Source organism: Oncorhynchus masou, chromosome 24, assembly GCF_036934945.1.
Source record: "Oncorhynchus masou masou isolate Uvic2021 chromosome 24, UVic_Omas_1.1, whole genome shotgun sequence".
NCBI classification, from domain to species: Eukaryota; Metazoa; Chordata; class Actinopteri; order Salmoniformes; family Salmonidae; genus Oncorhynchus; species Oncorhynchus masou.
Window position 1 is genome coordinate 2,544,673 of NC_088235.1, and position 27,488 is coordinate 2,572,160.

The following is a 27,488-nucleotide window of genomic DNA, read 5'->3' on the forward strand; positions in this document are numbered from 1 at the left end:
CAGGGGGAACCACCCCCCCCCCAGACAGTTCCCAGGTCAGGGGGAACCACCCCCAGACAGTTCCCAGGTCAGGGGGAACCACCCCCCAGACAGTTCCCAGGTCAGGGGGAACCCCCCCCAGACAGTTCCCAGGTCAGGGGGAACCACCCCCCCAGACAGTTCCCAGGTCAGGGGAACCACCCCCAGACAGTTCCCAGGTCAGGGGAACCCCCAGACAGTTCCCAGGTCAGGGGAACCCCCCCAGACAGTTCCCAGGTCAGGGGAACCCCCCCCCCAGACAGTTCCCAGGTCAGGGGGAACCCCCCCCCCCCAGACAGTTCCCAGGTCAGGGGAACCCCCCCAGACAGTTCCCAGGTCAGGGGGAACCCCCCCAGACAGTTCCCAGGTCAGGGGGAACCCCCCCCCAGACAGTTCCCAGGTCAGGGGGACCCCCCCCAGACAGTTCCCAGGTCAGGGGGAACCCCCCCCCAGACAGTTCCCAGGTCAGGGGAACCCCCCCCCAGACAGTTCCCAGGTCAGGGGGAACCCCCCCAGACAGTTCCCAGGTGGGGGAACCCCCCCAGACAGTTCCCAGGTCGGGGGAACCACCCCCCAGACAGTTCCCAGGTCGGGGGAACCACCCCAGACAGTTCCCAGGTCAGGGGAACCACCCCCAGACAGTTCCCAGGTCAGGGGAACCCCCCAGACAGTTCCCAGGTCAGGGGGAACCCCCCCCCAGACAGTTCCCAGGTCAGGGGGAACCCCCCCAGACAGTTCCCAGGTCAGGGGGAACCCCCCCCCCCAGACAGTTCCCAGGTCGGGGGGAACCCCCCCCAGACAGTTCCCAGGTCAGGGGGAACCCCCCCAGACAGTTCCCAGGTCAGGGGAACCACCCCCAGACAGTTCCCAGGTCAGGGGAACCCCCCAGACAGTTCCCAGGTCAGGGGGAACCACCCCCCAGACAGTTCCCAGGTCAGGGGGAACCCCCCCAGACAGTTCCCAGGTCAGGGGGAACCCCCCCCCCCAGACAGTTCCCAGGTCAGGGGGAACCCCCCCCCCCCAGACAGTTCCCAGGTCAGGGGAACCCCCCCCCCAGACAGTTCCCAGGTCAGGGGACCCCCCCCCCAGACAGCTCCCAGGTCAGGGGGAACCCCCCCCCCAGACAGTTCCCAGGTCAGGGGAACCCCCCAGACAGTTCCCAGGTCAGGGGGAACCCCCCAGACAGTTCCCAGGTCAGGGGAACCCCCAGACAGTTCCCAGGTCAGGGGAACCCCCCAGACAGTTCCCAGGTCAGGGGAACCACCCCCAGACAGTTCCCAGGTCAGGGGAACCCCCCCCAGACAGTTCCCAGGTCAGGGGGAACCCCCCCCCAGACAGTTCCCAGGTCAGGGGAACCCCCCAGACAGTTCCCAGGTCAGGGGGAACCCCCAGACAGTTCCCAGGTCAGGGGAACCCCCCCAGACAGTTCCCAGGTCAGGGGAACCCCCCCCAGACAGTTCCCAGGTCAGGGGGAACCCCCCAGACAGTTCCCAGGTCAGGGGGAACCCCCCAGACAGTTCCCAGGTCAGGGGGAACCCCCCAGACAGTTCCCAGGTCAGGGGAACCCCCAGACAGTTCCCAGGTCAGGGGGAACCCCCCCAGACAGTTCCCAGGTCAGGGGGAACCCCCCAGACAGTTCCCAGGTCAGGGGGAACCCCCCAGACAGTTCCCAGGTCAGGGGAACCCCCAGACAGTTCCCAGGTCAGGGGGAACCACCCCCAGACAGTTCCCAGGTCAGGGGAACCCCCAGACAGTTCCCAGGTCAGGGGGAACCCCCCCAGACAGTTCCCAGGTCGGGGGAACCCCCCAGACAGTTCCCAGGTCAGGGGAACCCCCCAGACAGTTCCCAGGTCAGGGGGAACCCCCCAGACAGTTCCCAGGTCGGGGGACCCCCCCAGACAGTTCCCAGGTCAGGGGAACCCCCCAGACAGTTCCCAGGTCAGGGGAACCCCCCCAGACAGTTCCCAGGTCAGGGGAACCCCCCCCCCAGACAGTTCCCAGGTCAGGGGAACCCCCAGACAGTTCCCAGGTCAGGGGGAACCCCCCCAGACAGTTCCCAGGTCAGGGGGAACCCCCCCAGACAGTTCCCAGGTCAGGGGGAACCCCCCCAGACAGTTCCCAGGTCAGGGGGAACCCCCAGAACCCAGAATATTCCCAGTTCAGTAGAAACCCCCAGAACCCAGACAGTTCAACTGAAGGAGAACAACAGAACAGCTGGAAGGAAGGATGAAATGGAGGAGGGGGCACTGGGACAGGACAGGGGGCACTGGGACAGGACAGGGGGACAGGGGGCACTGGGACAGGACAGGGGGCACTGGGACAGGACAGGGGGCACTGGGACAGGACAGGGGGCACTGGGACAGGACAGGGGGCACTGGGACAGGACAGGGGCACTGGGACAGGACAGGGGGCACTGGGACAGGACAGGGGGCACTGGGACAGGACAGGGGGCACTGGGACAGGACAGGGGGCACTGGGACAGGACAGGAGGACAGGGGGCACTGGGACAGGACAGGAGGACAGGGGGCACTGGGACAGGACAGGAGGACAGGGGGCACTGGGACAGGACAGGAGGACAGGGGGCACTGGGACAGGACAGGAGGACAGGGGGCACTGGGACAGGACAGGAGGATAGGACAGGGGGATAGGACAGGGGGACCTGACAGGGGTAAATAGGACAGGGGAGGGTATCTGATCTCACCTGTTTGGCTTTAGACTTGGTGATGGTATCTGACAGGGGTTTCTTCTTCTCCTTCACAGCAGTCTTGGAGAACAGCTCTACGAACTCCTCAAAGTTCACCTCAGGCTCCTGTATCTTGTCCCAGACCAGCGACGTGCTCACCTCTCTAGGATGAGGGAAGAGTTAGTGAGGTTGTGACTGTTGGATCTTTACTAAAAAGATCCCAGAAATGTTCTCCAGATGCACAAAAACCGTATTTCACTCCAATGATTTGCACATATCAGTGGACATCCCTGTTAAGTCAGACTGTCTCCTTCATCAAGGTAATCCATCCACCTGACAGGTGTGGCATATCTGCTGATTAAAACAGCATGATCATTACACAGGTGCACCTTGTGCTGGGGACAAAGCAAAGGCCACTCTAAAATATGTGCAGTTTTGTCACAACACAATGCAACAAATGTCTCGCTTTGACGATTCGTGCAATTGGTATGCTGACTGCAGGAATGTCCACCGGAGTCGTTGCCAGAGGATTTGTTCTCAACCAACTTGGGAGGCCTATGTCTTCCCAGGCCCCCGCCTGTGCCCCCAGCCAATCAGGTGAAATCCATATATTACGGCCTAATTTTTTTATTTAAATTGACCGATTTCCTTATATGAAACTCAGTAAAATCTTTGAAATATTTACGCTTATATAGTTGTTCAGTAAACATATGAGCCCAAGTACTACACCTTGAGTGAGAAATATCACCTTATTCTTTTGTCCATCTCTCAAAATCGGTATTGTGACAGCAAATCAATCCATTTCCGTTAAAACAATTGACCAAGTATCCATTCTACCATCAATCAATGTCAGTACTAAGTATCCATTATACCATCAATCGATGTCAGTACTAAGTATTCATTCTACCATCAATCGATGTCAGTACTAAGTATTCATTCTACCATCAATCGATGTCAGTACTAAGTATTCATTCTACCCTCAATCGGTGTCAGTACTAAGTATTCATTCTACCCTCAATCGATGTCAGTACTAAGTATTCATTCTACCCTCAATCGGTGTCAGTACTAAGTATCCAATCTTCCATAAATCGATACCTCCAAAGCTCTCCTCCAGCCAATCAGAGAGGATGCAGACCTCCAAAGCTCTTCTTCAGCCAATCAGAGAGAATGCAGTCTGAATGTATGCTGCCTGCGCAACACCCGTTTTTCATTCAAACATTGGCTTCACGCTTCCAACACATCTTTCTTTCATTTCACTGCGTTAATGGAGTTTCTCAATATGCATTCTACCGTGCTCCACACGCTGATGCTCCGAGTTCTCTTGAGTACGTTCATGTGAGGATGAGTGTGGGGAGAACACAAAAACCTTCAATTAGAGCAGCACTCCCCCTACTGTATTACCTCACACTGAGCAGCACTCCCCCTACTGTATTACCTCAGCACTCCCCCTACTGTATTACCTCACGCCGAGCAGCACTCCCCCTACTGTATTACCTCACGCCGAGCAGCACTCCCCCTACTGTATTACCTCACGCCGAGCAGCACTCCCCCTACTGTATTACCTCACGCCGAGCAGCACTCCCCCTACTGTATTACCTCACGCCGAGCAGCACTCCCCCTACTGTATTACCTCACGCCGAGCAGCACTCCCCCTACTGTATTACCTCACGCCGAGCAGCACTCCCCCTACTGTATTACCTCACGCCGAGCAGCACTCCCCCTACTGTATTACCTCACGCCGAGCAGCACTCCCCCTACTGTATTACCTCTCGCTGCACCACTACATTCACTGAACCCTCTTCCAGCCAGGACAATGACAACAGTAGAGACCAAATAAGATAAACAAAGCAAACATTTTACTTCATAATTATCAGCTATATATAGAGTATGTGTACACTATATGACCTACAACTAAATGTTATGCAAGGTAGATGTAAATTATTTGTGGGTAGCTAGCCAGTTAGCCCTATCAACAGCAGCGGCTAGCCAGTTAGCCCTATCAACAGCAGCGGCTAGCCAGTTAGCCCTATCAACAGCAGCGGCTAGCCAGTTAGCCCTATCAACAGCAGCGGCTAGCCAGTTAGCCCTATCAACAGCAGCGGCTAGCCAGTTAGCCCTATCAACAGCAGCGGCTAGCCAGTTAGCCCTATCAACAGCAGCGGCTAGCCAGTTAGCCCTATCAACAGCAGCGGCTAGCCAGTTAGCCCTATCAACAGTAGCGGCTAGCCAGTTAGCCCTATCAACAGTAGCGGCTAGCCAGTTAGCCCTAATAACAGGAGTAGCTAGCCAGTTAGCCCTATCAACAGTAGCAGCTAGCCAGTTTGCCCATTCAACAGCAGCAGCTAGCCAGTTTGCCCTATCAACAGTATATATAGAGTATGTGTACACTATATGACCTACAACTAAATGTTATGCAAGGTAGATGTAAATTATTTGTGGGTAGCTAGCTAGCTAACTATTCTTCATGGCTATCTGGCTTCTTCATGGCTATCTACAGCTAGCCAGTTAGCCCTATCAACAGTAGCGGCTAGCCAGTTAGCCCTATCAACAGTAGCGGCTAGCCAGTTAGCCCTATCAACAGCAGCGGCTAGCCAGTTAGCCCTATCAACAGTAGCGGCTAGCCCTATCAACAGTAGCAGCTAGCCCTATCAACAGTAGCAGCTAGCCCTATCAACAAAATATTGAGACATGAACGGGCAACATTTCATTCCGAAGTTGGCGATTACTTTCTCTCGCTTTAGCTCAAATAATGTCTGCCACTGATTTCAAGAAACGTTGCATAGTTGTTTACGTGTACTCGTCATTTTTTTCTGTGTATACTTTGTTGAAACTTGATGCTTTAAAAATATGTACAAAATAGCGTATGCATCTGAGAAGCGTCCTCCGTTTCACATACTTTGATTTGGACTCGTACTCCGACCCTCCTGCGTTCCATTTCGCACGCTCGGAGCACAATAGTACGCATTTTGAGAAACAGCCTCGTCCACACTATCATAAACGCTGAACAGGGTCCTCTTTAGTCGGGGACATGGTCTGAAACAATACAGCAAGGCCCACAAAGCTTCTCAGAATAAGACTGCAGATCTAGGATCAGTTTTCCATCTTTAATCATAATGAAGTGGGTCTAAGACTCTGTATGACCTGATCCTAGATCACCACTCCTACTGAGACTATGACCTGATCCTAGATCACCACTCCTACTGAGACTATGACCTGATCCTAGATCACCACTCCTACTGAGACTCTTTATGACCTGATCCTAGATCACCACTCCTACTGAGACTCTTTATGAACTGATCCTAGATCACCACTCCTAATGAGACTCTGTATGACCTGATCCTAGATCACCACTCCTACTGAGACTATGACCTGATCCTAGATCACCACTCCTACTGAGACTATGACCTGATCCTAGATCACCACTCCTACTGAGACTATGACCTGATCCTAGATCACCACTCCTACTGAGACTATGACCTGATCCTAGATCACCACTCCTACTGAGACTATGACCTGATCCTAGATCACCACTCCTACTGAGACTATGACCTGATCCTAGATCACCACTCCTACCGAGACTATGACCTGATCCTAGATCAGCACTCCTACCGAGACTATGACCTGATCCTAGATCACCACTCCTACCGAGACTATGACCTGATCCTAGATCACCACTCCTACTGAGACTATGACCTGATCCTAGATCACCATCCTACTGAGACTATGACCTGATCCTAGATCACCACTCCTACTGAGACTATGACCTGATCCTAGATCACCACTCCTACTGAGACTATGACCTGATCCTAGATCACCACTCCTACTGAGACTATGACCTGATCCTAGATCACCACTCCTACTGAGACTATGACCTGATCCTAGATCACCACTCCTACTGAGACTATGACCTGATCCTAGATCACCACTCCTACTGAGACTATGACCTGATCCTAGATCACCACTCCTACTGAGACTATGACCTGATCCTAGATCACCACTCCTACTGAGACTATGACCTGATCCTAGATCACCACTCCTACTGAGACTCTGTATGACCTGATCCTAGATCACCACTCCTACTGAGACTCTGTATGACCTGATCCTAGATCACCACTCCTACTGAGACTATGACCTGATCCTAGATCACCACTCCTACTGAGACTATGACCTGATCCTAGATCACCACTCCTACTGAGACTATGACCTGATCCTAGATCACCACTCCTACTGAGACTGTGACCTGATCCTAGATCACCACTCCTACTGAGACTCTGTATGACCTGATCCTAGATCACCACTCCTACTGAGACTATGACCTGATCCTAGATCACCACTCCTACTGAGACTATGACCTGATCCTAGATCACCACTCCTACTGAGACTATGACCTGATCCTAGATCACCACTCCTACTGAGACTATGACCTGATCCTAGATCACCACTCCTCCTCTAAAGCCTTAGTCAATACAGGTACAGATGTTTATGCAACTAGCATAGCTGTCATCATATGATTCCTTTTTAGCGTAAAGCTTTAGAAACAAATGCTGAAATAAAACAAATGTCTTGTTAAATCCATTTGATTGATTGATTACTTTTTGTGTTGAGCTGAGTTGAGCTGTATCCTGGTCCAGTAGAGAGGTTTCATGGGTCTGGGGGGCTCCACCACTCCTTTCCGGGGAGGTTTCTCCTGGGCCATGCCTAGAGCATACAGTCCCATGGGCAACGGAGGGACCAGGGAGCCCAGGGCACATGGAGGAGGGCCAGAGCCAGGAGGAGGAGGTGGTCCACCCATCCCAGGTAATGGTGGAGGGGGTGGTGGGGGCATTGCACCCCCTGGTAGAGGAGGTGGAGGAGGTGGTGGGGGCATTGCACCCCCTGGTAGAGGAGGTGGAGGAGGTGGTGGGGGCATTGCACCCCCTGGTAGAGGAGGTGGAGGAGGTGGTGGGGGCATTGCACCCCCTGGTAGAGGAGGTGGAGGAGGTGGTGGGGGCATTGCACCCCCTGGTAGAGGAGGAGGAGGAGGTGGTGGGGGCATTGCACCCCCTGGTAGAGGAGGTGGAGGAGGTGGTGGGGGCATTGCACCCCCTGGTAGAGGAGGTGGTGGGGGCATTGCACCCCCTGGTAGAGGAGGTGGAGGAGGTGGTGGAGGCATTGCACCCCCTGGTAAAGGAGGTGGTGGAGGAGGAGCCATGGAGTGACCAGGTAAAGGAGGTGGTGGGGGGTGTTTAATGCCACTCTGCTGCTGTTGGCACGTACAGACAAATGCTGGTGCGACCTTGGGGGAGAAGGGTATGGGTAGGGACAGGGCCAGTTCTGGGGGGAGTTTCAGGGGACAGGAGGAAGACAAAGAGGACTCTCCTCCAGCCTCGTTCACAAACAAGGGTGGCATCTGGTCCGGTAAAGGCACTTTAAACTTATAGCTTTCCTCCATAGGCGACGTCTGGACAGACTTGGCCTCCAGACAACTCAGGAGACAGTCAGTCTGTTGGTCTACATGACAGACCTCCTTCACCATCCTCTCTTCAGTCTGTAGGTCTACATGACAGACCTCCTTCACCATCCTCTCTTCAGTCTGTAGGTCTACATGACAGACCTCCTTCACCATCCTCTCTTCAGTCTGTAGGTCTACATGACAGACCTCCCGGTACAGACCCCCCTCCACACCAGCCTCCGGCTCCATACTAATAGTATCTCTGTCCAGCAGGGGGTGCTGTTCCTCCAGCTCAGCTATCTTAGTCCGCAGGTCCTCAATGGTCTGTTCTAACTGCTGGATCACATTGACGTGCTCCTCTTTCAGCTTCACTGTTTTCAGCACTGACTCCTCCTGGAGAGACAGAGGGGGGGACCAGAGAGCGAGACAGAGAGAGGGGGGCCAGAGAGCGAGGGGGACCAGAGAGCGAGAAAGGGGGGGGACCAGAGAGCGAGAGCCAGAGGGCGAGAGAGGGGGAGCCAGAGGGCGAGAGAGGGGGAGCCAGAGGGCGAGAGAGGGGGAGCCAGAGGGCGAGAGAGGGGGAGCCAGAGGGCGAGAGAGGGGGAGCCAGAGGGCGAGAGAGGGGGAGCCAGAGGGCGAGAGGAAGAGGGAAAACAGTGTTCATATAAACCTTTAAAGCAATATGTTAACTGTTTTATAACCAGAAGGAGAACAATGTTATATTCAACGTATTCTTGTTAGAGGCGGGGCTTCTTATAGAGGAGCTAAATTACTTCATATGGGACAAGATGGCGGCTTTCAGAAGGACAACACTTCAACAACGAGGAGCATCTCCAGGAGACACGGATGATAAGAGATAAACATGGGAGAGGTCAGAGTGTGCCAGGTACTGGTCCACACACACCAATACCCTCACTTAGAACTGCTATTAAGAGTATTCCACTAAACTAGTACAACTCTTAGTGGATGCTGCCCCCTTGTGGTTAATCAGGTGAAGGAGGCCAGGGCTATTATGATAAATGTTGGACTAGAGATACTATGCTGTTCTCTCCAAAGGGGAAGACTGTACAGTCCTATAGATAACCTCTCATGTAGGGTTGGATGATTCCCTACTGACTAGGGAGACTGACCTGAAGTTGGCCGACTTCTTCCCTCTGATGTCTCTTCAGCCCCAAGATGGCTGCCTGGTGTTCTGTAGGAAGAGAGAGACAGGATACTTCTATATTACCACAACCAGAATACAACCACAACCATGCACGGTCAACTAGACCAGACCACTTTCTACTGGTATTAATCACAACCAGAATACAACCACAACCATGCACGGTCAACTAGACCAGACCACTTTCTACTGGTATTAATCACTACCAGAATACAACCACAACCATGCACGGTCAACTAGACCAGACCACTTTCTACTGGTATTAATCACAACCAGAATACAACCACAACCATGCACGGTCAAATAGACCAGACCACTTTCTACTGGTATTAATCACAACCAGAATACAACCACAACCATGCACGGTCAAATAGACCAGACCACTTTCTACTGGTATTAATCACTACCAGAATACAACCACAACCATGCACGGTCAACTAGACCAGACCACTTTCTACTGGTATTAATCACTACCAGAATACAACCACAACCATGCACGGTCAACTAGACCAGACCACTTTCTACTGGTATTAATCACTACCAGAATACAACCACAACCATGCACGGTCAACTAGACCAGACCACTTTCTACTGGATGATATGTGATGCAATGATTACTTCAATTCACAATCCGTACCATCATGCATTGTGTTTCTTAGAATGAAATGAAAATTGACATTTAATGTGAACATCAAAAGTTGTCTAAAGCCTCATGTCATCAAACCAATAGTGAGGGAAAAAGCAACATTACATCGAGCAGCCTGTTTTCCTTTAGGTGTTAGACTCAGTAGCAAGGACAGACAGGATGTCTGGTCGGGGGGGGAAAGACGACGGGATGTCTGGTCGGGGGGGGAAAGACGACGGGATGTCTGGTCGGGGGAAAGACGACGGGATGTCTGGTCGGGGAAAGACGACGGGATGTCTGGTCGGGGGAAAGACGACGGGATGTTGGTCGGGGGGAAAACGACGGGATGTCTGGTCGGGGGGAAAGACGACGGGATGTCTGGTCGGGGGAAAGACGACGGGATGTCTGGTCGGGGGAGAAAGACGACGGGATGTTTGGTCGGGGGAGAAAGACGACGGGATGTTTGTCGGGAGAAAGACGACGGGATGTTTGGTCGGGGGGAAAGACGACGGGATGTTTGGTCGGGGGGAAAGACGACGGGATGTTTGGTCGGGGGAAAGACGACGGGATGTCTGGTCGGGGGAAAGACGACGGGATGTCTGGTCGGGGGAGAAAGACGACGGGATGTTTGGTCGGGGAGAAAGACGACGGGATGTTTGTCGGGAGAAAGACGACGGGATGTTTGGTCGGGGAAAGACGACGGGATGTTTGGTCGGGGGGGGGAAAGACGACGGGATGTCTGGTCGGGGGGAAAGACGACGGGATGTCTGGTCGGGGAAAGACGACGGGATGTCTGGTCGGGGGGAAAGACGACGGGATGTTGGTCGGGGGAAAGACGACGGGATGTCTGGTCGGGGGGAAAAACGACGGGATGTCTGGTCGGGGGGAAAGACGACGGGATGTCTGGTCGGGGGAGAAAGACGACGGGATGTTTGGTCGGGGGAGAAAGACGACGGGATGTTTGTCGGGAGAAAGACGACGGGATGTTTGGTCGGGGAAAGACGACGGGATGTTTGGTCGGGGGGGAAAGACGACGGGATGTTTGGTCGGGGGAAAGACGACGGGATGTTTGGTCGGGGGAAAGACGACGGGATGTTTGGTCGGGGGGAAAGACGACGGGATGTTTGTCGGGAGAAAAACGACGGGATGTTTGGTCGGGGGGAAAGACGACGGGATGTTTGGTCGGGGGGAAAGACGACGGGATGTTTGTCGGGAGAAAGACGACGGGATGTCTGGTCGGGGGAAAGACGACAGGATGTCTGGTCGGGGAAAGACGACGGGATGTTTGGTCGGGGGGAAAGACGCGGGATGTTTGGTCGGGGGAAAGACGACGGGATGTTTGTCGGGGGAAAGACGACGGGATGTTTGGTCGGGGGGAAAGACGACGGGATGTTTGGTCGGGGGAAAGACGACGGGATGTTTTGTCGGGGGGAAACGACGGGATGTTTGGTCGGGGGAAAGACGGGATGTTTTGTCGGGGGGAAAAACGACGGGATGTTTGTCGGGAGAAAGACGACGGGATGTTTGGTCGGGAGAAAGACGACGGGATGTTTGGTCGGGGGAAAGACGACGGGATGTTTGGTCGGGGGGAAAGACGACGGGATGTTTGGTCGGGGGGGGGGAAAGACGACGGGATGTTTGGTCGGGGGAAAGACGACGGGATGTTTGGTCTGGGGGGAAAAACGACGGGATGTTTGTCGGGAGAAAGACGACGGGATGTTTGGTCGGGGGGAAAGACGACGGGATGTTTGGTCGGGGGGAAGACGACGGGATGTTTTGTCGGGGGGGGAGAAAGACGACGGGATGTTTTGTCGGGGGAAAGACGACGGGATGTCTGGTCGGGGGGGAAAGACGACGGGATGTCTGGTCGGGGGAAAGACGACGGGATGTTTGTCGGGAGAAAGACGACGGGATGTTTTGTCGGGGGGGGAAAGACGACGGGATGTTTTGTCGGGGGGAAAGACGACGGGATGTTTTGTCGGGGGGAGAGACGACGGGATGTTTGTCGGGAGAAAGGGAGGGGAAAGCTGTGCTCAGAATATCCATCCATTTTTGCCTGCCTAAGCACTGACTCATTGTTGCTATGCAACCTTGGCCCTTTTAATAGCATGTGGGACTACAGACGGACAGCACATGACGAGCAAGGCCAAAAAGAAAGAGTTAAATGACCATGCAGAAACACATTCACAATGTAACTAACCTTCATCGCCCTCTAAAAAGGTATCAGAGCAGGAAAGAAGAGATCCAGTTTAGAAAGTCTTTCCTTAAATCTACACTGTTGGGTTAAATTAACGCTGGTCATATGTATCAAGGCACAGAGACGCAACGTCCTCTTAAAACCACTAGTATAAAACAGGAAGCTCAACTCTAACAGAACAAAAGCCGAGGCTACGAGCTCTCCACCCTGGCTAAGGGACGAGGCTACGAGCTCTCCACCCTGGCTAAGGGACGAGGCTACGAGCTCTCCACCCTGGCTAAGGGACGAGGCTACGAGCTCTCCACCCTGGCTAAGGGACGAGGCTACGAGCTCTCCACCCTGGCTAAGGGACGAGGCTACGAGCTCTCCACCCTGGCTAAGGGACGAGGCTACGAGCTCTCCACCCTGGCTAAGGGACGAGGCTACGAGCTCTCCACCCTGGCTAAGGGACGAGGCTACGAGCTCTCCACCCTGGCTAAGGGACGAGGCTACGAGCTCTCCACCCTGGCTAAGGGACGAGGCTACGAGCTCTCCACCCTGGCTAAGGGACGAGGCTACGAGCTCTCCACCCTGGCTAAGGGACGAGGCTACGAGCTCTCCACCCTGGCTAAGGGACGAGGCTACGAGCTCTCCACCCTGGCTAAGGGACGAGGCTACGAGCTCTCCACCCTGGCTAAGGGACGAGGCTACGAGCTCTCCACCCTGGCTAAGGGACGAGGCTACGAGCTCTCCACCCTGGGTAAGGGACGGGCTACGAGCTCTCCACCCTGGCTAAGGGACGAGGCTACGAGCTCTCCACCCTGGCTAAGGGACGAGGCTACGAGCTCTCCACCCTGGCTAAGGGACGAGGCTACGAGCTCTCCACCCTGGCTAAGGGACGAGGCTACGAGCTCTCCACCCTGGCTAAGGGACGAGGCTACGAGCTCTCCACCCTGGCTAAGGGACGAGGCTACGAGCTCTCCACCCTGGCTAAGGGACGAGGCTACGAGCTCTCCACCCTGGCTAAGGGACGAGGCTACGAGCTCTCCACCCTGGCTAAGAGACGAGGCTACGAGCTCTCCACCCTGGCTAAGGGACGAGGCTACGAGCTCTCCACCCTGGCTAAGGAAGTTAACGTTTCTAGACTCCATCTGCAAAATCAGCGCAAGTGAGAGTTAAAGGAGAAAACAAGTACAACAGTCTGAAGTTAGTAACTGTTTTGATGAGGGCACCTTCCCACCTTGGTAGAATGTATAACAAAGTGTAATGAGACCTGGTCTGTTCCAGTAGTTAGCTGTTTCAGATCTAGTCTCTACAGTATAATAGTATCTATATGGATGTGGTGAGGGCCCCTACCCTCCTCGGTGTACATGAGGCCTGGTCTATCGTCTCCCACAGGTCTGGGTGGGGGCCACAGGGTCTTCAGGTGCCCAGGGAGGGGGGCCCGGCCCTCAAAGTGTTCCATGGAGTGGGGGGGCTGGCTGACCGCTGCCCACGTGTACAGCTGGTCTTGCTGGGGGAGAGAGGGAGATAATATGGCATACATGAGGACATAAGATAAAATAGCATAAGGGGACAACAGAGGACAAAAGAGGAGATAACGCTGTTAGGGGACAATAGGACATAAGAGGAGATAATGCTATAGGGGGACAATAGAACAGTGGTTCCTCCTTTAAAAAGTTGAGCCGCGGGACTTGAGTTAATTTGTGGTTTAGTACGGTACCCTGCGTCACTACTTCATTGCTCCAGACCACCACAAGGGGGAGTTAGAGCACTGATTATGCTTTTGGGTCCTACTGTGTCTAACTGACAATGAATGGGTGACAAACCTAAATAGAAACTGATAATAGTGCATGACTTCAGTAACTGTTGTTACACTAAGGTTTTTATTATTTCATTTGTTAGGATTATTTCTCTCTTACTGTAGTAGTAGTGTAGGCCCCTCCGCCAGGTCACGTTGTACAGCCCCTGAGTGACGCAATGGTCTACGACACTGCATAGCAGTGCAACCTGTGTTGCTACAGATGCTGGTTCTATACCTGTATTGTAAACTAAAACATCAGATATAGAAACACCATGTCCCTAGTTTAACATCAGATATGGAAACACCATGTCACTAGTTTAGTAGTAGTAGGGTAGGCCACTCCTGACCGGTCACATTGTACAGCGCCTGAGTGACGCAACGGTCTAAGACAATGCATTTCTAAAAACAAATAAATTATTCTAAATAACAAACAGGCTTTTTTTAAATAAATTAGTAACAATGTCTCACCCCATGTTTAAGAATGGCCTTTTTCTTGCTGATTTGTAACAATCTCCAAAATATTTAAGGGGTATTGCACTAATAAAAGGCACTGACAAGGGAAACGTTCTCGCTGTTCTGTTCTTAGTGTCAGTCTGCAAGTTCAAATTAAAACAATGTAACCAATAACGGTTTATGCTTTATGCTTTCATTAATAAAAATGATGATCTTTATTTAGTTATTGATCCATAACGAATTACTATGGGAATAAATATCACTGAATTACAGAACTATCCTCCAATCCTCTAAATGTAATTATTTGCGGAGAGTCACGTCATATTTTCGATATACTGTAGGAGACATGAGTCTCAGTAGTGTTGAGTCATGTGCTGTTAAAAGTGGTGAAGGTAATTTAAAGAGAATATTGAAGTTAGAAGCAAATGCCTACAACTATTTTAGCACCGTTTCACGCTGCTCTGAGACAAGCATGAGGACTGGTCTTGATAAATGAATAAGATAGTTATTTGAACATAATTTCGGTTTGGGTATCAGTTGGACTAGAATTAGAAAATTAGGGGGTATAAATGTTATGCTCTTAGCCTAACATACCTTAAGGGAACATTTTGACAATCACCGTATGGTTAGTGAGAAAGTCCCTATTGGAACTGTACGGTCCCTTACTAGACGTCCGAAAACATTTGTAAAATTCGGGGACGGCGTCGGGCCGAGCGGCAGGGCCAGACCTACCGGGAAGTCATCAAATGAACTTTGTCGGACATTCGGTTTTCGTTTAATAAAATAAACAAATTTTGGCCCATTTTTGCGCTATGCCGGAAGATCCCACAAGAGGGCATAAGCAATCATATTGCTATTGGACAAAACATCCCGAATCACGACGTGCCATATCTCGAAAACTGAAAATATTTCGAAGCCGAAACTTGGTGAGCGTAGGTTTGGCATAATGGGAAGATGGCCCCGAACAAGATGGCGTCTAGGCCTCAACGGTTTTTGAGTTATGGCCATATTTCTGGGATTAAAAGGTCCAAAATGAAAATAGAGAAAAGATTTTTTCACTTCACGTCAAAGTCAAGGAGCCTCCGGTGTCAATAAAAAAAAAAATCGGCCATTTATCTATCGTCATTTAAGAGAAATCGTACGATGACCAGATCGTGATGTTCAGATATAGGTGGGGTTTTTTTTTTTTCACAACTTGGATGGAGGGACGTATTGGGGTGTGTAGAGACTGACAGTGCCTCCAATAGTTAGCTTTGTTCGAGCTAAAAAAGAACCGTCAGACCTAGAGTTCCGAAACTTTAGAATCCTGTTCTAGACCTCAGGTAGATAGTGCGTGGTGAGTTACGGCGCTCTAGGAGGTTCTCGGACCGAGAAACAGCGTCGAACATTTGCAATGACTTCAATTCATTTTGACCATTACGAAAATGGCGACATTTAGAAATGTCCCAGAGACACAAGACTAGGTGCATTGTGACCGTCTCGGCCCATAGAGACAGAACCCAACATCTCGGTCCGATAGCTCATTCAAGGACCCCGTAGCAAGGCATGGAAAAAAGTGGATTTTCAGCACCAATTAGGCTTTTACTCGGACACCAAATGACCTATCGAGCCGAAACTCGGGATTCGGGTCGCCTCACATAGGACTACACATAATGTCCGAACTGGCCCCGCAGCTAGAAAGTAACTATGTGTTTTATGGTTTTTTAATGTTTTGTACCGAAGGCCTTGTGAATTTTGGGCCAGCTCTGAAGTATGTTATACTTGGCTCCTAAATGAGTTGGGAAAAGTGGGTTTGGTGTCAGTTTGTATCAGTTTGGTGTCAGAATGATATCAAATTGACTGATGGACGGTGACTTGCAGGTGACTCTTGTCCATTAGCAATATGTTTAAGCGGTGAGGTACCATCACCAAAAGCGACATTCTGAAATCAACCCAAACGAGCGATGGAGAGGTACCAGTATCACTGCCCAGTCATCCCTATGGCATCGGGCCAGTCAATTTGGCATTCTTGCATGATTTTTATGGCATGACAAATTGGTGATGGTGACTGCCCAGTTAACCATATGGCAAATGCACAGTGACTTTGAAAGAGTGAGAAAACATTACCAAATGGACATTCTGAAATCAACCCTAATGAGCGATGGAGAGGTACCAGAATCATTGCCGAGCCATCCCGAGTTCATCGGGCCAGTCAATTTGGCATTCCTGCACGAATTTTCAGTGACTTTGCAAAAGTAAGGAACATTTGCAATATGTTTTAACAGTGAGGTACCATCACCAAAAGCGACATTCTGAAATCAACTCAAACGAGCGATGGAGAGGTACCAGAATAACTGCCCAGCCATCCCGAGTTCATCGGTTCAGTCAATTTGGCATTCCTGCATGATTTTTATAGCATGACAAATTGGTGATGGTGAAGGCCCAGTTAACCATATGGCAAATGCACAGTGACTTTGCAAAAGTGAGAAAACATAAACAAATGGACATGATGAAATCAACACCACGAGTGATTGAAAGGAACAACAATCACTGCCCGGCCATCCCGAGTTCATCAGGCCAGTCAATTTTGCATTTCTGAAGGATTTTTGAGAATGTCAAATTTCTTATGACATTTGGCCCCCACAAAACATATGCCTTATGCACAAGCAAAAAAAACAAAAACATTATATGATAATAAAATATGACTAAAGTATGTTGATACAGTTCTTATACGTGTGTAACTGACACAAAATTCGAAAAAATTGCGAAAAACGGTCCAGAAAGCACTTTTTTAGGGGTGTGTGAAGTTTATGAAATTTAATAATTTTTGACTTTTGACTTCTGACTTCCTATGAAATCATATTGCAGATGGACAAAACATATGCAATAATGCGCAAGTAAAAAAATTTAAAAAATTATGATAATAAAATTGGACAAAAGTATTTTCATACAGTTCTTATACATGTGTAATTGACAAAAAAAGCGAAAGAATTTCGAAAAACGGTCCAGAAAGCACTTTAAGGGGTGATAAGTTTTTTTCAAAAAATCCATTTTTTCAAAATTTGGCTTTTGGATGTTGACTTGGAGTCCAATATCAATATGAAAAACCATGGTGGAGCGCAAACGCCACCTGTTGGATTTTTGAAGTGTTACAACTGGCAATAGCCATATGGCATTTGAAGTAAACTTTGCATGAATCAACGCCGCTTTGGGTGGTATTGGCCAATGTGTACATGGTTTGTCCTATGCCAATAATTTGCCATTCATTTTTGTCCACTACGGGGGTGAATTCCCTTACTTATTTTACTACGCAAGTCAACAAATTCTAATTTACAAGGACAGTCTACTCCTTCCTCCCTGTCGGGGACTTGAACCCCAGTCTCCCGTGTGCCCTGCCAGCACGGCATTGGGATTCTTTAGCTAAATAGCCCAGTACTGTACTGCCGACCGTCACGTTGTACAGCGCCATATTTTCCGCTCCATCCTAACGGAAACCCAGAGGGTTTTTAGTTTCTTGGAATAGAAACACCATAATATTAAATTGATTAATTAAGCGAGTACCAGTCAAAAGTTTGGACACACCTACTCATTCCAGGATTATTGTTTTTTTTTAAATAATTTTCTACATTGTAGAATAATAGTGAAGACATCAAAACTATGAAACACATGAAATCAGTTAAGAACACATTTATTTACAAGGACAGTCTACTCCTTTCTCCCCGTCGGTGAATTGAACCCCGGTCTCTCACATGCCAGAATTCTCAAGTACAGCAATTATTCAAGGTACTTGAGGTCACTGAGAAAGTCTGGAGATGGCCTGCTCTCCCTTATGAAAGAAATTAGGCACTTTCCCATGTTTACTACAGTATGTATTGTAGGCTGTGTTTACTTGTCAGACTGCATAGTCACCTAACAAATAAATGCAGGTGGTTTTTCTTCAAAATGCTTTAAATGCTTTATTACCCAAATGTGAAAGCATATACTGTATAGTACTGTATTTCTTCATCAGCATCTTTATGCTTTTGTTAATAAAATGATAAAAATCATCTTTCAAAATGCAGATGTTGATTTAGTTATGGATCCATTATGAATTACTATGTTCACCCACGACTGCGTGGCCACGCACGCCTCCAACTCAATCATCAAGTTTGCGGACGACACAACAGTGGTAGGCTTGATTACCAACAACGACGAGACGGCCTACAGGGAGGAGGTGAGGGCCCTCGGAGTGTGGTGTCAGGAAAATAACCTCACACTCAACGTCAACAAAACTAAGGAGATGATTGTGGACTTCAGGAAACAGCAGAGGGAACACCCCCCTATCCACATCGATGGAACAGTAGTGGAGAGAGTAGCAAGTTTTAAGTTCCTCGGCATACACATCACAGACAAACTGAATTGGTCCACTCACACAGACAGCATCGTGAAGAAGGCGCAGCAGCGCCTCTTCAACCTCAGGAGGCTGAAGAAATTTGGCTTGTCACCAAAAGCACTCACAAACTTCTACAGATGCACAATCGAGAGCCCTATTCCCCATTTAGTGCACTATGGGCCCTATTCCCCATTTAGTGCACTATGGGCCCTATTCCCCATTTAGTGCACTATGGGCCCATATTCCCCATTTAGTGCACTATGGGCCCATATTCCCCATTTAGTGCACTATGGGCCCTATTCCCCATTTAGTGCACTATGGGCCCTATTCCCCATTTAGTGCACTATGGGCCATATTCCCCATTTAGTGCACTATGGGCCATATTCCCCATTTAGTGCACTATGGGCCCTATTCCCCATTTAGTGCACTATGGGCCCTATTCCCCATTTAGTGCACTATGGGCCCTATTCCCCATTTAGTGCACTATGGGCCCTGGTCTAAAATAGTGCACTATAAAGGGAATAGGGTGCCATTATTCATTCTACAATCATAAGTCAACCAATCACATGGACTAATCCCATTTCAGATGGAAAACTCTCGTCTTGGATGCTGAGTGCAACGGAAACACTCCATGACCGCTAAGTGAAATCGCATGCCGTGTGTACTCAACCATGTTAGATCGAAGAACAAAAGCACCCATCCCATAGGTCCCCTGGTCAAAAGTAGTGCACTACATAGGGAATAGGGTGCTACCGTACTTTGGACAGAGACACAGCCTTGTACATATTGCTCCCATGCTAACCTGCAGGTGCTCAAATAGGTTGCATTTCCTGCGGACGGTCTGTTTGAGTTTCAGCCATGCTAGGTCCAGCCTCCTCTCCCTCTCCTCCCCTCTTCCCTGGCCGTTGATGGTTAGTAGCTCTCGGACTAGCTCAGGAACCCGAGACAGCACCACACACTCAGAGGCCCCCACATCATCATTAGCTAGAGCCAGGGAGGAGGAGGAGGAGGAGGAGCCCCCATCGGTCTCTACGCCTGACTCTGACATATACGCCATGTCCTTGTCTGCTTTAATCTGTCAGTTCCCGGACAGAATATTGAATTTTATGGCGCATAGCCTCCGGACTCAGCTCTCTGCACTTCCTGTTTGGAACATGTAGATATTCCATCATCGCCAAGACCGCTGAGGGAAAAATGTGGAGTTTGCATTTTAGAAAAATAAAATCAACAAATCCCTCGAGGTGGTAAACGGTGGTGTTTTATTCCTCAGGGATGTAAACGGTGGTGTTTTTTCCCTCTGCTCTGCTGTTCTCTATTCCTCTTCTGACAATGCAGTGAGTTACTGCCAGTCTGACACTTCTTTCCTGTCACCGGTCTGCGATCCTGACAACTCCCTAAGACGCTGCATCCTCTGTGAAACTGCAGCAGTCCCCAGAAACATTGGGCGTCGCTGCCCTCCTGTTCTCATGGTAACTCTGACCAGTCCAGACTCAGAGAGCCTGATATAGTGGACTGGTCTCTTATCCCTGCTGTCATTGTAGCTTCAGGCAAGTCACCGGGTATTTGCACAGGCTGATGGGACGGCTTGCAGTCAGATCAGATTGCTTTATGACTACGCTTTCTCCTTCTCTATGCTGCTGCTCTGTGCTGCACAGGGAGGAGAGGGAGGGCAGAGAACGATCATATATTCACAGGTCTGAGAGCTGCCCTGTCCCATCCTTTCCTGTCTGTAATCAGCTACACTTTGCCTTAGTGTTCCCATGGCCATATTATAGCATCAGGCTACAATCTGAAAGCGGTCCCATCTGTATACCTCTGAGGAGAACATAAGTCAGGCAGGGAGGGAGCGCAAAAGGGCTGTCGTTCTCTGTTATTGCTACAACATGCAGCAGTACAGTGTTCACACAGCTAGCCAGGAGGCTGGTCCCTCCAGAGAGACACACTGTATCAACAGCTAGCCAGGAGGCTGGTCCCTCCAGAGAGACACACTGTACCAACAGCTAGCCAGGAAGCTGGTCCCTCCAGAGAGACACTGTGCCAGGAGGCTGGTCCCTCCAGAGAGACACACTGTACCAACAGCTAGCCAGGAGGCTGGTCCCTCCAGAGAGACACACTGTACCAACAGCTAGCCAGGAGGCTGGTCCCTCCAGAGAGACACACTGTACCAACAGCTAGCCAGGAGGCTGGTCCCTCCAGAGAGACACACTGTACCAACAGCTAACCAGGAGGCTGGTCCCTCCAGAGAGACACACTGTACCAACAGCTAGCCAGGAGGCTGGTCCCTCCAGAGAGACACACTGTACCAACAGCTAGCCAGGAGGCTGGTCCCTCCAGAGAGACACACTGTACCAACAGCTAGCCAGGAGGCTGGTCCCTCCAGAGAGACACACTGTACCAACAGCTAGCCAGGAGGCTGGTCCCTCCAGAGAGACACACTGTACCAACAGCTAGCCAGGAGGCTGGTCCCTCCAGAGAGACACACTGTACCAACAGCTAGCCAGGAGGCTGGTCCCTCCAGAGACACACACTGTACCAACAGCTAACCAGAAGGCTGGTCCCTCCAGAGAGACACACTGTACCAACAGCTAGCCAGGAGGCTGGTCCCTCCAGAGAGACACACTGTACCAACAGCTAACCAGGAGGCTGGTCCCTCCAGAGAGACACACTGTACCAACAGTTAGCCAGGAGGCTGGTCCCTCCAGAGAGACACTGTGCCAGGAGGCTGGTCCCTCCAGAGAGCCACCAAGAACACTGACTCTGCATCCTTAAGCATTTATGACTTTCACTGTGGCATTGTCACCATAACAACAAGGTGGCTCTTGTTACAGGTAGCATCACAGCCATTAGCGGTGTGTTAGAGCTCAGAGCACTCAAACTCAGCAAAACCATACCTAAAGTGCATAGCGGCCGGCCGACACCCAGAGGGCATAGCGACTGACCGACACCCAGAGGGCATAGCGATCAATAAAAACGAAGTCTGATCGATATGAAAGGCCTCCGAAAAGGGGAGACAAATACACTATAAACATCCCATCCAACCTGGAGGAGGAAGTGATTGTCCAACAACAAAGGAAAGTGTCACTGACCCAATGAAAGACAGTGAATATGCACCATTTTCTTCGCTGGTAATAAGATACACTACAAAAAAATACAAAAATAACATCAGCTACTCAAATAAGTTAAGAATTGTGATACCTAAAAGACAGATTGGAGTCGTTACAGCAATAGTAATTTGCTTTCCAAACAGTTTTTCCGTTAATGTATTTTTAAAATATTGTGATCCGCATGACTGGGTCGCAACACAACAATATATTTGGTATTTGCAGCGCTGCTTCTTACTCCAGGCTTAAAACAACCAACAATATGTTTGGTATTTGTAGCTCTGCTGTCCATGCAGGCCCTTCTTACTCCAGGCTTAAAAAAACAACAATATGTTTGGTATTTGTAGCTCTGCTGTCCATGCAGGCCCTTCTTACTCCAGGCTTAAAACAACCAACAATATGTTTGGTATTTGTAGCTCTGCTGTCCATGCAGGCCCTTCTTACTCCAGGCTTAAAAAAAACAACAATATGTTTGGTATTTGTAGCTCTGCTGTCCATGCAGGCCCTTCTTACTCCAGGCTTAAAAAAACAACAATATGTTTGGTATTTGTAGCGCTGCTTCTTACTCCAGGCTTAAAAAAACCAACAATATGTTTGATATTTGTAGCTCTGCTGTCCATGCAGGCCCTTCTTACTCCAGGCTTAAAAAAACAACAATATGTTTGGTATTTGTAGCTCTGCTGTCCATGCAGGCCCTTCTTACTCCAGGCTTAAAAAAAATAACAATATGTTTGGTATTTGTAGCTCTGCTGTCCATGCAGGCCCTTCTTACTCCAGGCTTAAAAAAACAACAATATGTTTGGTATTTGTAGCTCTGCTGTCCATGCAGGCCCTTCTTACTCCAGGCTTAAAAAAACAACAATATGTTTGGTATTTGTAGCTCTGCTGTCCATGCAGGCCCTTCTTACTCCAGGCTTAAAAAAACCAACAATATGTTTGGTATTTGTAGCTCTGCTGTCCATGCAGGCCCTTCTTACTCCAGGCTTAAAACAACCAACAATATGTTTGGTATTTGTAGCTCTGCTGTCCATGCAGGCCCTTCTTACTCCAGGCTTAAAAAAACAACAATATGTTTGGTATTTGTAGCTCTGCTGTCCATGCAGGCCCTTCTTACTCCAGGCTTAAAAAAAACAACAATATGTTTGGTATTTGTAGCTCTGCTGTCCATGCAGGCCCTTCTTACTCCAGGCTTAAAACAACCAACAATATGTTTGGTATTTGTAGCTCTGCTGTCCATGCAGGCCCTTCTTACTCCAGGCTTAAAACAACCAACAATATGTTTGGTATTTGTAGCTCTGCTGTCCATGCAGGCCCTTCTTACTCCAGGCTTAAAACAACCAACAATATGTTTGGTATTTGTAGCTCTGCTGTCCATGCAGGCCCTTCTTACTCCAGGCTTAAAACAACCAACAATATGTTTGGTATTTGTAGCTCTGCTGTCCATGCAGGCCCTTCTTACTCCAGGCTTAAAACAACCAACAATATGTTTGGTATTTGTAGCTCTGCTGTCCATGCAGGCCCTTCTTACTCCAGGCTTAAAACAACCAACAATATGTTTGGTATTTGTAGCTCTGCTGTCCATGCAGGCCCTTCTTACTCCAGGCTTAAAACAACCAACAATATGTTTGGTATTTGTAGCTCTGCTGTCCATGCAGGCCCTTCTTACTCCAGGCTTAAAACAACCAACAATATGTTTGGTATTTGTAGCTCTGCTGTCCATGCAGGCCCTTCTTACTCCAGGCTTAAAACAACCAACAGCTTAACGTAGCTAATGATCCTCTGTGGCCAAGTTGTGCTTTCTGGTGTAGTAGCCTATTTTAAATTGTATTTTATTTATATATATATATATATTTGTGTGTGTGTGTGTATATGTGAGTGAGTGTGAGTGTGTGTGTGTGTGATATATATATATATATATATCGCACACAGAAGCAAGCTAATTAGGCTGGGCCTTTAATTTTGGCGATTTAAATCCATTTTCTTCAGGGAAAGCTTTTCCTATCAGTCATGACGTATTCATCCGCTTGTCAAACAATCACTTAACAAAAAAGGCGTCCCCTTCAGACTACCTGCCCACATTCATTCACTCACAAAATAACACTTCCATCATCCAAACAGTGCACTGTGCACCCGCAATTTAAAGACTGGAAGGAGACCGTCGTTCTGCGACAGTCAGTCATTAGGTCTACGTGTAGGCTACTGTACTGTCGTTCTGCGACAGTCAGTCATTAGGTCTACGTGTAGGCTGCTGAACTGCGAGTCAGTCAGTCATTAGGTCTACGTGTAGGCTGCTGTACTGCGAGTCAGTCAGTCATTAGGTCTACGTGTAGGCTGCTGTACTGCGACAGTCAGTCATTAGGTCTACGTGTAGGCTGCTGTACTGTGACAGTCAGTCATTAGGTCTACGTGTAGGCTGCTGTACTGCGACAGTCAGTCATTAGGTCTACGTGTAGGCTGCTGTACTGCGACAGTCAGTCATTAGGTCTACATGTAGGCTGTCGTTCTGCGACAGTCAGTCATTAGGTCTACAGTGTAGGCTGTCGTTCTGCGACAGTCAGTCATTAGGTCTACGTGTAGGCTGCTGAACTGCGAAAGTCAGTCATTAGGTCTACGCGTAGGCTACCGTTCTGCGACAGTCAGTCATTAGGTCTACATGTAGGCTACTATACTGTCGTTCTGTGACAGTCAGTCATTAGGTCTACGTGTAGGCTACTGAACGGCCGTTCTGCGACAGTCAGTCATTAGGTCTACGTGTAGGCTGCTGTACTGCGACAGTCAGTCATTAGGTCTACATGTAGGCTGTCGTTCTGCGACAGTCAGTCATTAGGTCTACAGTGTAGGCTGTCGTTCTGCGACAGTCAGTCATTAGGTCTACGTGTAGGCTGTCGTTCTGCGACAGTCAGTCATTAGGTCTACGTGTAGGCTGCTGAACTGCGACAGTCAGTCATTAGGTCTACATGTAGGCTACTGTACTGTCGTTCTGCGACAGTCAGTCATTAGGTCTACGTGTAGGCTACTGAACGGCCGTTCTGCGACAGTCATTAGGTCTACGTGTAGGCTACTGAACTGTCGTTCTGCGACAGTCAGTCATTAGGTCTACATGTAGGCTACTGTACTGTGACAGTCAGTCATTAGGTCTACGTGTAGGCTGCTGTACTGTCGTTCTGTGACAGTCAGTCATTAGGTCTACGTGTAGGCTACTGTACGGCCGTTCTGCGACAGTCAGTCATTAGGTCTACATGTAGGCTGCCGTACGGCCGTTCTGCGACAGTCAGTCATTAGGTCTACATGTAGGCTGCCGTTCTGCGACAGTCAGTCATTAGGTCTACGTGTAGGCTGTCGTTCTGCGACAGTCAGTCATTAGGTCTACGTGTAGGCTGTCGTTCTGCGACAGTCAGTCATTAGGTCTACGTGTAGGCTACTGTACTGTCGTTCTGCGACAGTCAGTCATTAGGTCTACGTGTAGGCTACTGTACGGCCGTTCTGCGACAGTCAGTCATTAGGTCTACATGTAGGCTGCCGTTCTGCGACAGTCAGTCATTAGGTCTACATGTAGGCTGTCGTTCTGCGACAGTCAGTCATTAGGTCTACGTGTAGGCTACTGTACTGTCGTTCTGCGACAGTCAGTCATTAGGTCTACGTGTAGGCTACTGTACGGCCGTTCTGCGACAGTCAGTCATTAGGTCTACATGTAGGCTGCCGTTCTGCGACAGTCAGTCATTAGGTCTACATGTAGGCTGCCGTTCTGCGACAGTCAGTCATTAGGTCTACATGTAGGCTACTGTACTGCCGTTCTGCGACAGTCAGTCATTAGGTCTACGTGTAGGCTGTCGTTCTGTGACAGTCAGTCATTAGGTCTACATGTAGGCTACTGAACTGTCGTTCTGCGACAGTCAGTCATTAGGTCTACGTGTAGGCTGCTGTACTGTCGTTCTGCGACAGTCAGTCATTAGGTCTACATGTAGGCTACTGTACTGTTGTTCTGTGACAGTCAGTCATTAGGTCTACATGTAGGCTACTGAACTGTGACAGTCAGTCATTAGGTCTACGTGTAGGCTGCTGAACTGTCGTTCTGCGACAGTCAGTCATTAGGTCTACGTGTAGGCTACTGTGCGGCCGTTCTGTGACAGTCAGTCATTAGGTCTACACGTGTAGCCTGAGTTGATGCATCCACTGTTGTCCATGCGCGCCTCGGTCTCAGCCACTCATGTTGTGTTAATTGTGACGGCCTCAAGTTTTACAGTTACGGCGCCCCACCAATATTTATTTTACCAATACGCCGTCCCAGACCGCCTTACTTTCACCCCCGAGTGTAACGGTAACAGAAGACTGCTGTGTGCTGCAGACCGATGACGCAGATACCCAGCATGACTGCGATGCTGTGATAAGGTGGTACTCCGGTTACAAATGGCTGCTGGGAAATGTAGTCCAACCACGACACACTGGGCAGATGGTGTGTGTGCGCGTGTCAGAGCTCTTTGAGGACACTATCACGTCACAGCCAAAAGCCATGCCAACCAATCACCTCCAACAACACAGATAACATGATCCCTCCAAATGGGAATATGCTAATTTTAAGAGACTGAACCAGGGGGATATTTACTGTCTAACATATCGCATATCAACACAATGGGACTGAACCAGGGGGATATTTACTGTCTAACATACTGCATATCAACACAATGGGACTGAACCAGGGGGATATTTACTGTCTAACATACTGCATATCAACACAATGGGACTGAACCAGGGGGATATTTACTGTCTAACATACTGCATATCAACACAATGGGACTGAACCAGGGGGATATTTACTGTCTAACATACTGCATATCAACACAATGGGATATTTACTGTCTAACATACTGCATATCAACACAATGGGACTGAACCAGGGGGATATTTACTGTCTAACATAACCGCATATCAACACAATGGGATATTTACTGTCTAACATACTGCATATCAACACATTGGGACTGAACCAGGGGGATATTTACTGTCTAACATACCGCATATCAACACAATGGGATATTTACTGTCTAACATACTGCATATCAACACAATGGGACTGAACCAGGGGGATATTTACTGTCTAACATACTGCATATCAACACAATGGGACTGAACCAGGGGGATATTTACTGTCTAACATACTGCATATCAACACAATGGTACTGAACCAGGGGGATATTTACTGTCTAACATACTGCATATCAACACAATGGGACTGAACCAGGGGGATATTTACTGTCTAGCATACTGCATAACAATGGGACTGAACCAGGGGGATATTTACTGTCTAACATACTGCATATCAACACAATGGGATATTTACTGTCTAACATACTGCATATCAACACAATGGGACTGAACCAGGGGGATATTTACTGTCTAGCATACTGCATATCAACACAATGGGACTGAACCAGGGGGATATTTACTGTCTAACACACTGTATAACAATGGGACTGAACCAGGGGGATATTTACTGTCTAACAATGGGACTGAACCAGGGGGATATTTACTGTCTAACATACTGCATATCAACACAATGGGACTGAACCAGGGGGATATTTACTGTCTAACACACTGTATAACAATGGGACTGAACCAGGGGGATATTTACTGTCTAACAATGGGACTGAAACAGGGGGATATTTACTGTCTAACATACCGCATAT

General features: G+C 49.4%; 1 pseudogene; it reads right to left on the reverse strand.

Annotated features, from left to right (window-relative positions):
- Positions 1–27,488, reverse strand: part of LOC135513361 (formin-2-like) — a 158,158-nt pseudogene that overhangs the window by 111,627 nt on the left and 19,043 nt on the right.